Source organism: Battus philenor, unplaced genomic scaffold (genome assembly GCF_028537555.1).
Source record: "Battus philenor isolate CCGP_79_NKW_IND1 unplaced genomic scaffold, ilBatPhil1.0.hap1 SCAF_13, whole genome shotgun sequence".
Lineage (NCBI taxonomy): Eukaryota > Metazoa > Arthropoda > Insecta > Lepidoptera > Papilionidae > Battus > Battus philenor.
In genome coordinates this window covers 1,135,941-1,152,523 of record NW_027181675.1, presented here as the reverse complement: position 1 = coordinate 1,152,523, position 16,583 = coordinate 1,135,941, and the positions used below count along the sequence as shown (strand labels likewise).

Below are 16,583 nucleotides of genomic sequence, written 5' to 3'. Positions count from 1 at the left end.
AAAAATATGCAATTATTATTATAATAATCTATTGCGTTTGTTTGCAAATATGGTGGGTAAGTAATATAAGCGGCTGTCAACAGGAAGTTAAACTAAATTGTATTAAACAAAGACATATGTACGCTATATGACTTCGCGTCTTAGTCAGTACGTTCCTTTGTTTGCGGGTAGACGGATTATTAATATGTTGGATAAGGTAAAAATTGTGGGTAGTCATAAAAAAACCAGGATAGCAGTAACAAGAAGATACCAATGACATCCATAGGTTATTCGGTTTAAAAATATTGACTATTTTTAAAATTGGAATAGAATGATTTCGTAATTTTCGAACGAATTGCATCAAGTGATTAGACACGTTTAGAAACGTCTTGCATCGACTCTTTCTAACACTACCGAATCCAAATGTCCTAGTGGCTGTCTTCTGCTATATACGGTCTGCCCATTACAACAAGTAACCAATTCACTTACATATACCTGTTACCTTCTTGATGGGTGTAAGAGTGAGTAAGAAAAGTATTTTTAATGTTCCTTCCTTTTCTAATTAATTTATTTAATATTATTTATTGTACACGCAAGGATACATTTAAATTGTTTCACAATAATATACATAAGAGCAGGAGCGGAGTATAGGCGGTCTTATCACACAAGGCAATGCCTTAGAGACAACCATAGTATGGAAAATGAAGAAGTATAAATAATAGTATAATGTAGTAATAATGTATATAAACATACATACAAATGTATGTAACATATATATTTATAATAAATGAGGTATAATACGTATTATAAATATAATACAATGATACTTAAACCATCAAACTGAATTGGATAGCACTTGCCTTAGAAAGAATAAACAAACAGGAGAAGAAAAAGAAATGAATAAACAGATAAATAATCATAGGTCTAGTACAGTGATTCCCAAAGTGGTTTATATCGACCCCTTGGGGTCTATGACAACCTGCTAGGGGTCTACGTCAGCGAAAAAAAATTTTTGGGGGTCCATGAAATTAAAATGGGGGCCTACGATAGTGGATCTCAACACATACTCTGATAGTACCTATTTACTTAACAGATACAAAATTTTATTTTAAGTGGTTTTAAATTAAATTCAATTAATAAATGTATAAATTAACATGTGTTTTTACTTTAAGTTTTTAACACTAAACTTCACTACAGTTAGAAATTTACAGGAAATCAATATCAGGTAAGTAGGGGGTCTACCCAACACGGAAGAACATGGCATGGGGTCTACGACACAAAAAAGTTTGGAGCACTCTGATCTAGTAAATAGTTCTAATCCAAGTGTTAGCCGAGTGATTACCAGGAGTCACTAATATATTAACATAAACGCGCTATAGTTCTTTGCTAAACATCACTACAATCGAATAGGTCGATATCATCGTCAAATATTATTTTTTCTTCTTCTAATTCTTCTCGATGGTTGGTGATAAGGCGCAATCGGTTTTACGGGAGATTCACAAAAGTATAGGAATCTTATTCTGAGACTCTACCTTTCTCATTGTTACTCAACTAAAAGGTATTCCTAATAATGCTTTTCTTTTTCCTGTTAAACCTTAGCTAAAGTTTGCTTTACCGTATCCATCACTTCTAAACTTTTGTCTTGTGTGATCTAACAACGAATTCTATTCCTCGTATTTTGTACATTTATATCTAATAGAATAAACATTTATTAAAATATTTTATGGAATCAGGCGTTACTTCGCGGAAATCCATCCTAAGTGTTAAAAGGACCAATATTTAGCCACTTCCGCACATGCAGTGGTAGTCGTGCAATAAAATGCACCGCCCGCCAGCCCACTGATTAATGCGTATGCGGCAAACAATGCGAATCACACAACCGCCACCGCCAAATTACTCAACATGTGTATCACCCCTCCAAGGGGCATCTTCAGGAGTTATGTTACACCGATTAGTGCCAAACACAGATTGTCAAGATTTATTTTAATGCTAGACTCTTTACATTTACAGTTAAAATGGATTGAAAATTGTTTGCCAGTGTAATATATTAACAAACTTTAATAGATTCACTGAATTTGAGATAACCGACCGTGTGGAGCGCTGAAACTAAAGCACTTTACTGAATCCGAACCCGAGGGATATCCCAAGGGGCTCACCTGCAGCTATAACATTACTTACTGTGTATTATTATAACATGTATATATCCATTTACTAACTTATAAATGTATGCGTAACAATTATATATATTTTCATGTTAACCCTTAATAGCCTAGAGTTTCAATTTTTGATACCAATCTTTTAAACTGAATGTTCACATTACTATTAGATTTTTTTATAGGTTGGCTGTACGAATTTTACTGTTGTATAATATTCTTTCCAACAAAATTAAAAAAAAATCTATTTTTCCCTTCATCTAGACCCTCAAGCAAATATAGTAATATTAAAAAAAATCACTTTCGTAAATCAGGCTATTAAGGGTTAAAAAATCAAGGTGAAATTGTCATTTTAAACTCCCGAGTATTAGGAAGGCAGGTATATTTTTTTAGGTTGGTAGAACTGTCTAAAACATTTGCCAAGCGTATGTTTGTCAAAAGTTGTAATGTCATATGTCTCAGTCCATTTTGAAAGATGTTTTGTGTCTTAAACGCGTCAAGTATCGATTGATCGATGTCATACTGCATTGGTTCTTTGCGACGTTTTTTTGTCAAAATCTCGACTGATATCATTCTACAAGTATCGTATTTACCTGATTTAGATCCGTGCGACTTATGGCTATTCAGTAAATCTATAAAAGCTGAACTGAAGGAGGTCGGGGAGTTTATACCAGAATAAAACTATTCCGACTGTTTCGATGACTGGAAAAGGCGTTGGCAAAAGTTTGTTATATCAGACGGGATTACTTTGAACGCAAATATATTTAGATGAATAAATAAAGAATCTGCATTACATAAACAGATTCAATTTACTTTTTATTAAAGTAATAAGACGTAATTAAATACGTATGCAGTCGACAAGTACATCTAAATCAACGTGTTGATAAATTCCTTTAACGTCTGTTTACATAGAACGGAGTCTAATGTTATTTCTCTACGAGTATTCATAATAATGGACTCTTGACAAGTTAACGTCAGATGCTAATGTGTGAATTTTTTTTCATTCTTGTGTTCCTATACAATAAGTTATACTTTTTTCATTCGAATATCCAACAAATTCTCATTGTGTGGTCTATTCGTCTCATTACGTAGAACAATTACTCCGTGCATTACCATATTAAGTAAGAAAAGGACCAATATTTAGCCACTTCCGCACATGCAGTGGTAGTCGTGCAATGAAAAGCACCGCCCGCCAGCCCGCTGATAAATGCGTATGCGGCAAACAATATTTTAATTTAGTATTACCACATTACTGCGTAAACTGTCATAATAGAAAATCGTACGTCAAGAATCAATTAAATTGATTTATATTTGTCTGTCTGTATTTTATTTTATATCAAGTCAAAATATGTTCCAAAGTTTTGGAGCCTTCTTGCAAGAATTACTTAGCGGTTAAGTTATTATTATAATGGAACTTAATTTGATACAGGTTACTGTCAAGTTTAGATTTACTTGATTCACCATAACGTGGGTAGTATGAATAAAATTTATTCTGAAATATTCGAGTCTTGAAGGAGAATCCCCAGTAAAAGTCCGATCGAAGACGGTAAAAAGGTGCAGTATGACATTCGTTGCACGCACGTCTAGACGACCGTCTGCAGGGGGATTTATTGTCGCGGCTAAATTATCTTCAGCGACTGAACTACCTTCTGAAGCATGAAATTCTTGAATAATAAATACACAGCCAAAAGGAATGATAAGATTCCAGTCAATTAATCTTGACTTCCACTACTGAGATAATTCTCTACCATAGATTTTCAATAAGACCGGTTTTTTTAGAAAGCGAAGGGAAGGAGAAAAAAGATTGTAAGGATAAAAAGGTATTAAAGACTGTAAAAGACTCTCCCTCACACAATAGCGGTGAATAAAGGGGCCCCCAAAAAGGAGGGTCATAAAAAAAATAACACCGGTTAGTAGCGATCATTTCGGCGTCTTTCCACGTCTTAGAATGTCTGTCGTATGTAATTTTTTTAATTTAATTCTTTTTTTTATTTTAATGCCCCCCGCTATTGGGGGCCTCTCGTACCCCTATCTTTGGTCGTACAGAGACTTTACGGGCAATTTATTTTTTCACATAGTTATTTATTATTTCCATTCTCTCCTTTCGTTCTTCACATATTCTTTCAATCTATTCTTTCATGCCACATTTCTGCTATCTTTCCCTTTTACTCTGTGACCTTTCATTCCTCCCTCATTTTTATCACATTTTATATCACATTTTGAGTTACATTTTATCACATTTTTTCTTATTGTCTATTTAAATGTTTGTCGTATGTAGAATTTCAGAAATAAGAGATCCGTAGTCGAATAAAAGGAACTGACATAAACCACCGGTTGGGCGAGTGGAAGAGACAATGGGTAAGTCACATAGCAGCCTTAACGCAGCCTTCAACAATCCAGTGGACATAACACAGTTGAAATAATAATCATAAAATAATTTAAAAGTAATCCATCGGTAATTATAATCGCGTTCAAAAAATGTTACTCGTTTACTTTGGAATGAGTTTCAAATATATTTACAATTCTTATAAATAAACTATATAAGAATATAAAATGTCTAATAGATTCAGGCGTTACATTGCGGAAGTCCAGGACTAATATATAGCAGCAGGAGTCGTGCAATGAAGTACGCCGCCAGACCGCTGATAAATGCGCGTGCGGTAAACAATGCGAAACACAACTACCGCCGTTAAATCACTCGACGTGTTTCACCCCTCCACGGGGCATCCCCAGGAGTAATGTTACACTGATTAGTACCAAACACCGAGTGTATATAACATCCGAGTCAATATAAAAATATAATTGAAACATATCCGTATGAGCGACAATGAGTCGATGTAATTAAATTTCGTTGCTCTGTGTAGGGTAGGCAGAGAATCCGGACAAAGGGCTTCCGCGGCCTGCTATTTGGATACAAGCCAAGCCGATGTCTTTAAATACAATTCGGGCAAAATACAAAGATCCGGTACGGCACTGTAACGGGTACATAAACCGGTACCGTTACGTTGGTATGGTGCAACACTTTGGGTACGATGGAATTGGAACGTATATTCATGACGGTATCCGATGACGTTTGAATATACTTAATATGTTGACGTTCAAACAAATATACAGGTTGATTGGTTACGAGTATATATCTTTAAGGATTTTACATCTATTTCCGATCATCTTGTATATCAATAGATCACATTAAAATAAGTATTTTTTTCTATAGGTTTGCGACGGGCTATATTTTTTTAGCAGTTCAATGTCTGCAAGCACAATAATTAATTTAAAAAACGCTTTTTCTACGTTATCATTACGTTAGATATATTATACATTCCCCCCTCTAAAGCACGTGTCATAGTTGTGAAGAATACAGTAAGAAAATCCGGAACAAATCTTTAAAAAAAATTACAACAATATTTGATTTACGTACATACATTTTCTGTTTGACATAGCCTAAATAAAAACAAAATAATTAAGCGACAACATTGTCAAGGAGTATTTAAATAAATATCTAACAGATACAGTACCCGGCGATAATTGTTGCACATCGATCATTAGAAAGAGATTCGGCTAACTTCGGCTTCGTAGAGTCACGTAGGTAATGTGAGACAGAAATTGTGCTCTACGAAGCCGAAATTAGCCAATTGTCTCTTTCCAAAGGTGGTTTCCAAGGGTGAGAAAGTGTATTATATATTGTTTTTATATCTCAATCTTCCTACTTATAATATATATATATATATATATATATATATATATATATATATATATATATTTGTGCCCGACTAGCAATAATTTTAATACGATTTAGTTTTATTTTAAACTTAAATATATTCTATTACATATAAATAGAATACACCATTATAAGGATTTAGAAATTGAAAAATCTCCGAGAATTTTATCGTTCTCTTAGCAAGGTGTATGTATCTAAAAAGTAAATAAAAAATTCATACCGCTAGGGATACGAATGTATACGGGACGAAATCAAGCGTTGTTTTAAGATTTTCAGTGTTGCCAACTCGAGGCAGTCTTCATGCAAAATTAAAAAAAATAGATACAGTAACCCTAAAAAAAATATTTCAATTTTTAAATTATTAACAACATTTCAACAATATAATTCTACTATCAACGTGATCTATTGTATTTATAAAAATCGGTATATAAAAAAGGTAACCGATACAGGATGATTAGGATATAGATGTGAAAGCTTTAATGATTTTATCTATTCCAATCATCGTATAAAACTACATTAATATTGTATTAAATGTTTTTTTTTATTCGATCGCCACAGACTATAACATCTGGCAGTACAGTCTATAGGCACAGATAGTAAACAATAATTAAATTTATTATGTAGCAATTCGAATTTTGAAAAGGATTTTTTTTCTGTATTATTACTACTGAAACCATCGATTTTGAGATACGAAGTACCATAAATTTATTGACAGCAGATCAATTATTTTCACCTCAATTAAACTTTTAGATTTATAAACATAGACCTATATATAATATTAAATTGTAAAGGCAATGAAGGGGGTAATTGGTCAAGTAATGACGACAAATCACTCAATATTAAGTGAACAGTGTAGTGACATCAAAACAAAAACAAAATCAAACACATCAAATTCCCGCCATTAGACCAGTCGCCATCTTGGTTAAGAAGTCGCTTAGCAACACGTTCCATTTCACGTTGCATAACCGATCGACTTTCACTCGGGGGGGTGAGAGGGTAGCGGGGGACGAGGTGAGCGAGCCAGCGCGATGGATTAGACAAATTACAGCACGCTCGAAAACCACTTGCGTGCAATTTTAATCCGTATTACTCAAATACATATAAGGAGGAATGAAAATAATCCTTTAAAACGCTCGCGATGTGGCGTAGTTACCTCCGTTGCCGGGGATACGGTCCCTTTTATACATCATATCGTCTTTGTCGAACTAATAAAAATAGAATCTGAAATATTTGGATACGTAATAACATATAAAAGAGTTTTTATTTACCTAAATACATGGTTTTTAAATACCACTGGTAACCCAAAGAAAAAATAAAAAAAAACTTCGTATTTTCACCATTTCGTAGAGCGGTTTGTAAACCTCCAAAACTTTCTATTTAATAATTAAGATCAAAGTTTGCTTCGGGAATATCGGCTCAGGCAGTAACAAGGATTTTTTATAAAAAAAATATTCATATGAACGCATCTTTACGCTCTTGTCAGCTACAATCATAGTCCGTTTCACTTGTTTACAAATGTGCGAATGAAACAGCGCTATATGCGCGAGATATTAATATTAAAATCATTGACATATGACAAACACATGCTATGCCTTACACTTGCAGTATAAAGCCTTCAGGGACATATAGCAAACAATAATTAATTTTAATATGTAGTAATCATAATTATAAAAAGATGTTTCTTACTATATTATAATTATTGTTATATCATTATGCTATACATTTTAATATCATAAGATAATCTTATAAAAGAACTATTTATTCACTAAAAAAAGTCTTTATAATAACCAATCATTCTGTATATTCTACGTTCATATATTTAAGTGAACGTTCTAAAATAGATAGTTGAAACCATCGCACAAAGACTCAAAGAACACAATCTAAAGAACAAAGGAGTTTCGCAGAAGACTGCACAACAAAAGTCGCCCGCACCAAATGAACCAATGCGCTTTAAGATATCGTTCTTTTTTCAAACGAACGCCTTCGTTACTTTTTTTTATAACACTAATTGTTTATCAGGTGCCAGAAGCATTTTTTTTAAACAGACAAAGGATCGCAAGTCCATGGAGCCACTAGTGTCAAAACTTTCTGTATATTTGACATGCAAGAAAGATAAATTATTTTAAATAAAGAATTTTGACAAAGATATATGTGATTTGATATTTATAGAATATCTTCTATGACATTTTTTCTTTGTCTCTCTTTTCCTTACTGTGAGTTTCAAAGTTTAAACTGCATCAAATTGTAATTTTAACACAAAAAGAAGGTTAATGTATTTGCGATATATAACCAATAAAGTAGTATACTTTTTTCACTTTCGAATGAAAGATGAAAGAAATATTACAGAAACAAAGCTAAAAAGGCGTACAAAAACAAACTGCGCAATTAAAAACAAAAACACTGTCCAATAAACGAATATAAACCGAATTATCGTAATGTATTTAATTATGCTTCTAACGTCAGGTCGCGAGTTGATATGAAAACTAGGTCAGCCGTTATATTGCATTAACTAAACTGCGCACGTGGCTCCGTCTGGGTTCTTTATCTATTTTTTTTTGTCATCAAATTCTTGCCCTGTGACAAAATGCGTATAATAAATTCGGAAGACTGTTTTGACTGATATATAAAAAACTCATATCTTGGAAGCAAGACATAAGAGTAGAAATAACAAATTTATTTATTACTAGCTGATCCCGCAAACGTTGTTTTGCAAAAAAAATATTTTTAATTTTCAATTTAAAAATAAGGGTTGATCGTAGAGGTGTGAAAATTTAGGGTTGTATGTATGTATGTATGTTGTGGTATCATAATAAAATAAAAACCAAAATATTGTCTATAAAATTTAGGGGTGGACCACCCTTATCACTTAGGGGTATGAAAAATAGATAGTAGCCGATTCTCAGACCTACTAAATACGCATATAAAATTTGGTAAAAATCGGTCAAGCCGTTTCGGAGGAGTTCAAGTTCGAACACCGTGACACGAGAATTTTATATATTAGATTTATTTACACACTAACGTTACATATCTAAAAGGAAATGTAACAAAATAACAAAGAAATGAAACAATTTCAGGTGGTCTTATCGCTCGAGGCGATCTCTACCAGACAACCTTTGGATGGAGATGAGAGACATGAAGGAGAGAGCAGGTTAGGGTGTATATACATACAAATTAGACATTTTTAAATAAAAGTAAATGACAGATGGTCGATGTTTCAACTATAGATATAGTAGGGCATAGTCCTCAAAGATAAATATGTATATATACCACAATTGCCACGCTTTGAAGGCAGGTTGGCAAGTGTATTATGAAAAACAGAAGACGCTGCTGTATATTCTGAAAACTTATTTCTGAGCAGAGGCAATCTTGTATAATTAATATATAAAGTGTGAATTATATAAAATTGTATCTCGATTATCGAAAGAGATCATATAGCAAGTATCAATACTCTACCACTGGGTTAATTCTACTTGTTTACATTTCATATAGTTTGTAATAAAATTTAACATTATTATATTAGGAGTATTATAAAGTAATGTCGCTTTCTTAAGTTAAATTCACGCGAGTACATTTCTAACAAGTTTTTATTTCTAATCAACAATATATTCGCTTTCGTTATCAACAACCTTTTTCCAACTAGTATATAAATCAATGACGGAGTGGTAAAAATCAATCGATTTTTTTCTGTGAAATATATCGACAGAAACGACATTACTTTCCGGTTCCCTTATGAGGTACATAGTTAAACCTGTTTTATTGTAAGAAATAATAAGATTTATATATTTTAAAACTTTCATTCAGGTCATTTTTACTTCATCTGTACGTACAACAAACTCAATATTTTTTTTATTTAAACCGCTCAGAAGTCAATGCAGTTGAATCAAAAACACAAAAAATGAGAAAATTTATATTTTTTCATACATTAGTTTTTTTAAATTCTTGGTTTATCAATTTATTTATAAAAGTGTATAAAGTCTTTTTTGGAGTTGTAAACTCTGCAAATAAACAAGATATGTACAGGATGTGTAAATAAAACGTAAGTATTTATTGAAATAATGACAGCAATTTAAAAATTTTAGTACTTATACCTTTAGGCAACTGAATAAGATAAGAAATTCATGTAAAAAATATTGATTAAAAATTATACAATATATTCAGAAACTATTAAGTAAAAAGGGCTGTCTAACCTAGAGAAAAGTAACCAACGAATAAATCCTTTAATAACAAAGAAGATTATTATTTATTTCATCAAAATTTCCAAAAATCAAAAAACATACTTAATCACATTGGCTTCGAAGCGGCGCATTTAAGTGTGACAATTAGTTTTTGAACCATTTGTGGATTCCTTATTGTAATACAGATATTAGGAATCTATTTTTATATTTAAGAAAAAAAAAATTATTATAAAACATAAATTTGCTTTGACAAATAAAACCAACTGACTTAACAAATGTCATGTCAAAAAACCAAAGAGGCCAGTTGCCCACAGATTATATATACTTCAATTACAATGAAAGAAACAAGTCATTTAGACTACGGTACCTTGTGTTCCCACAAAGAATAGTATATATCTTAGTATCTTTCGTGTTCTATTAGTGTATATTATATGTATATATATATACAGATAAGTTATCTGCGGTTCATTAAACGTGTCAGTGGTATTGCGTTCTTGCACCGAACAAAACAAACAATAAGGTCACGCACCTCTGTTACGATATATATTGAGCCGTCTTATACGAACGGGGTGAACAGATGAAACACTAAATATTCATAAAGTTATTCGATTATTATTTATTTCATTATCTTTATTTCAGCATGTTCACAGATATATATATATATATTTATATGTATATATATATACAATATTTACAATAAGTTGGAAGAGAGAGTCCAGTGTGTTCCGATCTTCCGTCTTTCTATCTTATGGTTGGACTTGTTATTATTATTTATCAACAAAGAAAATTATTAGAAATAGGCAATAGATAGTACTATCTATAATTTCATACAACCATTTTATAAACTTCATTAATAATGCAAAATATTTATTTAACCATAGAAGAGTTTTTGAGGCCATCTGCAATGTGCAGGGATCTATTTCATTCTTCTCTATATATACATCGTCTTCTCTCATGGATTCCAAATATACATTCTTATTCATTAAGCAATAAAATGTTAATTTTTAATTCTTATTACTTATTCTAAGATAGAGAAGGGTTGGAAATTCGATGTACATATGTATAAACATAAAGAATAATTATAATATATTTACCATGAAAGTAACTACATATTATACTGTATGTATATATATATATATATATATATATATATATATATACTACGTACTATCGAAGTATATATATATATACACAGCTATGTACATATTTACTTGTAGTATACGAAATACTATGATTTATAAACAATAAAAATGTGTAAACATTGCAAAAGTGTGGTTTTCATATTTTATTTATTTTTATTTATTATTACAGTTTTATTAATTTATTGTTTCATTTGTAAAAGATATGTTTTAATAGTATAAATAATAGTTACATTTATAAAATTTTTCACATTCTTTTATAAACATATTCATACTTGTATATGAAGGACTTAGGTGAATGTAATAAATAAAAACTGTTTCGCCGTTTTCAAAAATAATTCACATTCTTAATATAAATTAACATCGATCTATGAAACCGTCGATTAAAATTTGATATGGCATTTGTAAGTTGATGACATTTTAATTAGACAATAGGTTCAGATTGAAATACACTATAATGACATCGTTCAATATATATGTGGGTTTCAAATGGGCCTTGAAAAGGTACGACAAACACAGATGTGTTTTTTGTGGTCACTATACTAATATTAATTGCATTATCACTTCAAATAATCATTAATCATATTTGAAATTTTTTAGTCCTTATTTCAGATATTGATTTCACTTGAAAATAAGTGCTTTATATTAGTGTCGAACAATCTATCTTCTACCGTGTACGATAGATACATTAAGCCTGATTTTTCCTTCAAAATAAACATTTGTGTATGACGTCTGAAGCCTAAATACATTTGAAAGTTTTCTTTTACTACGTTTGTATATTATATTGTATTATACTGGTAAACAGTAACTGCGAGAACTGGGTTAAGACTGTAATGATACAAATCACCATCCGTGGTGCACTCATACCGTTAGTTACCGTCTCAACGAACGGTACCGTAAGGCGCCTTGTACGGTGACCGCCCGAATGCTAACTGTATGTTCTGCGACCTCGTCGCTCAACTTAAAACAAACTTAGAGATGTCAATTACTAATCCACCATAAACTTTCACCAAACAACAAACTCGAATATATTTTAAATCGATCTATTAACACAAAAAAAAAACAAATACATCTTTATATATACGTATAATGCTTACCCTCTGCCAGAAATGAGAAGTAATTTTAGACTTGTACAACTCCACAGCTATCCGTTTGTAACAGCACTAGCTTTATTGCGCAGTTAGTTGCAAAAGAAAAACAATGTTTACGACGATCGAATGCACTGAATTTGTAAAAGTTTACACGGTAATCACGATAGCTACGTATATATACGTCCGTATCGCACCGCGTCCGGCCGCTGACTAACAAAAACACGCCCGCGAGCTCTCGGCTTGTCAACAAACAAAGAGAGCGCAGCACCCACACACGCGCGCCGCACGCACACGCTCGCGCCAATGGGCACGTAAACTACAAGCAGTACGCGGATGCACGAATATAAACGCAGTTTGGATGCGGCATGGCTTAATCGACTTACGGATAATGGGTTATAAATTTATGCACTTTTGTAAAATGTGTAGAAATAAAACTACAAACGCTATTTTGTTTATGATTTATTTACCGTAATTATCATTTATTTTTTAAAAATTACATCGTCGAGATGTGCTCCGTCTCGCCGTTGGCACTACTGTAATCGACTATGGAGAAATCAAGTGTTGCTATTTGCAAAAATTTTTGGCCCACCCTATATAAGCGTCAAGGTGTACTTATGAAACAGAGTGCATTCACAAAACATATACGACATTCAATGTGCAGGTATAAAACGTAATTTATTTATTCTTTATAGGCGTAGCATTTAACCTCTGTTTCGCCTGATGTTAAGCGATAACAATGTTTACGATGCTACAAGCAGTGAAGAAATCAATTGACCATTGTCTTGAGTCCTAAGTTATTTTGGCTGAAATATATGGATTCTCGTATGTAAATGTTATATGTGGTTTGTAAAAAACGACTTATACACGACACACACACAATGTCAATTTGTATGTACAAAATGCGGAATACGTGGATAGACGAATGTACGGTTTGTACGTGGTTTGTCAAAACCGACTTATACACGACGCACACACATACATGCTAATGTGTACGTACAAAACTCGCAGTAAATGGATTCAGGAATGTTGACACAAACAAAAATCGGATGCGTCCGCTAGATTGAATTATGCACTACCAAAACACTAATCGGTGTAACATAACTCCTGAAGATGCCCCGTGGAGGGGTGAAACACGTGTTGAGTAATTTGGTGGTGGCGGTTGTGTGATTCGCATTGTTTGCCGCATACGCATTTATCAGCGGGCTGGCTGGCGGTGCATTTCATTGCACGACTACCACTGCATGTGCGGAAGGGGCTAAATATTGGTCCTTTTTTTACTTAGGATGGATTTCCGCGAGGTAACGCCTGATTCCATTAAATAATCGACTTATGCACGATCTATGCAAATCTGTGTCAATGTGCACGTTTTACACACATCTGTGTCAATGCACGAACAAAGAGCGCAGTACATGGAATCACGAAGATTGATGGAAAAGTTGGATGTGGCTTATTTTGATAGACTTGTGCGCGTTCTACACACATCCGTGTCAATGTGCACGAACAAAGAACGCTGTACGTGAATACACGAAGGTTGACGTAAAAGTTGGATGCGGTTTTACTTGATCGACTTATACACGATCTATGCAAATGTATGTCAATGTGCAGATTTTACATATCTTTGTCAATGTGCACGTTTTACACACATCTGTGTCAATGTGCACGAACAAAGAGCGCTGTGCGTGAATCCACGAAGGTTGACGCAAAAGTTGGATGCGGCTTTACTTGATCGACTTATACACGATCTATGCAAATGTATGTCAATGTGCAGATTTTACATATCTTTGTCAATGTGCACGTTTTACACACATCTGTGTCAATGTGCACGAACAAAGAGCGCTGTGCGTGAATCCACGAAGGTTGACGCAAAAGTTGGATGCGGCTTTACTTGATCGACTTATACACGATCTATGCAAATGTATGTCAATGTGCAGATTTTACATATCTTTGTCAATGTGCACGTTTTACACACATCTGTGTCAATGTGCACGAACAAAGAGCGCTGTGCGTGAATCCACGAAGGTTGACGCAAAAGTTGGATGCGGCTTTGCTTGATCGACTTATCCACGATCTATGCAAATCTATGTCAATGTGCACATTTTACACATCTTTGTCAATGTGCAAGTTTTAGACACATCTGTGTCGATGTACACGAACGAAGAGCTCTGTATTTGAATCCACGAAGGTTGATGAAAAAGTTAGATGTGACTTAATGTAAATGGTGGATACAGCTTGTTGAGCCAATAGCCATGTAAAAGAGCACGTACAAAATGAACATTACATGGATTCATGAATATAAACATAAAAATTGGATGCGTCTTAACTACATCTTATATACGACATGCGTGTGTTAATGTGCGTATAGAAGACGCGCAGTACATTGATCCAATAATGTAGACAAAAAAGTTGGATACGTCATTTCAAGATCTACGGCGCACACACACCAATGTGAAGTGTAGGTTGGATGCGGTGTGTCAAGATCGAGATATGCACAACTAACACACGCGACCATCACACACACTTGTGTTTTTCAGTACTATACATGAAACCGTGAACATACTAGTTGGATGAGGCATGTGTAATCGACTCATGCGCAGCAATGGAAGGCTCGTGCGTTAATAATGGCGTCTTAGAGTATGCCGTATACGTTGATTTATATCTACGTTGTACTTATGTATTTACCTAGTATGTTCACGTATTATTATTTTAAAACACTGTGGAGAGATGGCCTAGTCAGAAGACACTGGATCAGTGATTCCCAAAGTGGTCTATATCGACCCCTAGAGGTCTATGTCAACCTGCAAGGGATCTACGTCATCGAAAAAAAATTTGGGGGTCCATGAAATGAAAATGGGGTCCAAGATAGTGGATCTCAACACATACACTGATAGTACCTATTTACTTACATCATACTATCTTATAATATCAAAACATTTACATTATTTATAAAAGTACCTATAAAGTAAAAAAAATATTATATATGTTTATAAAATTGTATAAGCTGTAGGATGTTGGTATAATAGATTGGTTTAGTTGGTATAGTAGATAATTTTTTTTGAGTAGTTTTAATTTATATTAAATTTGATATTTTATTCAATTAATAAATGTATAAATTAACATGTGTTTTTACTTTAAGTTTTTAACACTAAACTTCACTACACAGTTAGAAATTTACGGGAAATCAATATCAGGTAAGTAGGGGGAAATCTTATAATATCAAAACATTTACATTATTTATAAAAGTACCTATGAAGTAAAAAAATTATTATAAATGTCGCCATTGACTTTTGTCTTATTGAAGCCAAATGTTGATAATTTATTATTAAAGCATCAGGTTCATCCTTCTCACTAAAAATATTGAGCTATTGTTTATGTTATTTTATTTCTAGTTTATTTTATGTTTATTTAATGTTACGTATATTTTACATAACAGATACAAAATTTTATTTTGAGTAGTTTTAATTTAAATTCAATTAATAAATGTATAAATTAACATGTGTTGTTACTTTAATTTTTTATCACTAAACTTGACACAGAAATTTACAGGAAATCAATATCAGGTAAGTAGTGGGTCTACCCAACACGGAAAAACATGGCAAGGGGTCTACGACACAAAAAAGTTTGGGGAACTCTGCTCTGGATAGAGAGACCTATGTCTATCATTGGACATTCTGCTGCTGGAATAATGATGACAGTCATTATGGCACTTCAAAATCCGCTGAAAAGGTTTTATTGCGATAATAAGGAAGTATGGAACGTGTTTGCGAACAATAAGTTATGAAGCCGGTGTTATCATAACCTTATCTAAATCTTATCTGTTTGTAACGGCGGACAGCGTGGCGCGGTTCGGCGTTTTATGTCGAACAAAGCATTACATCAAGCGACATCAACGTAGATGAGATCAAAAAACTTGATATCAATTATAAATCTCCACTCGAAAACCGCGTGTATGACAAAATGTATATATTCATTTGTATTTATATGTAAAGTCAAGTTTGAGTAATGTATATAAACATGTTATTTTTAAAAATGGTAAATAACATTCTTAATTTGAAATTAACAACGAGCTACGAAACGTGTAATTAAAAATAGATAAGGCATATGTATAAACAATTATTTATCAATATCAGCCGATGACACTAATTTACTTACCATAGTTATGTTGAGTTTGATTCTTATCATAGGATCATACGAGGGATCACACCTTGTGGACGTCATGGGAAGAATGGAAGAAGAACCAATATCGTTTAACATAAAACAAGAAAGTTCCAAACGCGACTTAATCTGAGATAGGCCAACAACAAGTACAGACACGTTTTTTTAGTGGTTTT

General features: G+C 33.0%; 1 protein-coding gene across 1 annotated transcript in view; it reads right to left on the bottom strand.

Annotated features, from left to right (window-relative positions):
- The window catches only part of Ypel (Yippee-like), an 83,875-nt gene extending 71,422 nt beyond the window's left edge, over positions 1 to 12,453 (bottom strand). Inside the window, exon 1 of the mRNA XM_068777003.1 lies at positions 12,262 to 12,453. The gene's annotated coding sequence lies outside the window, so the exon portion shown is untranslated. The remainder of the gene's footprint in view (positions 1 to 12,261) is intronic.
- Between the last annotated feature and the right edge of the window lie 4,130 nt (positions 12,454 to 16,583).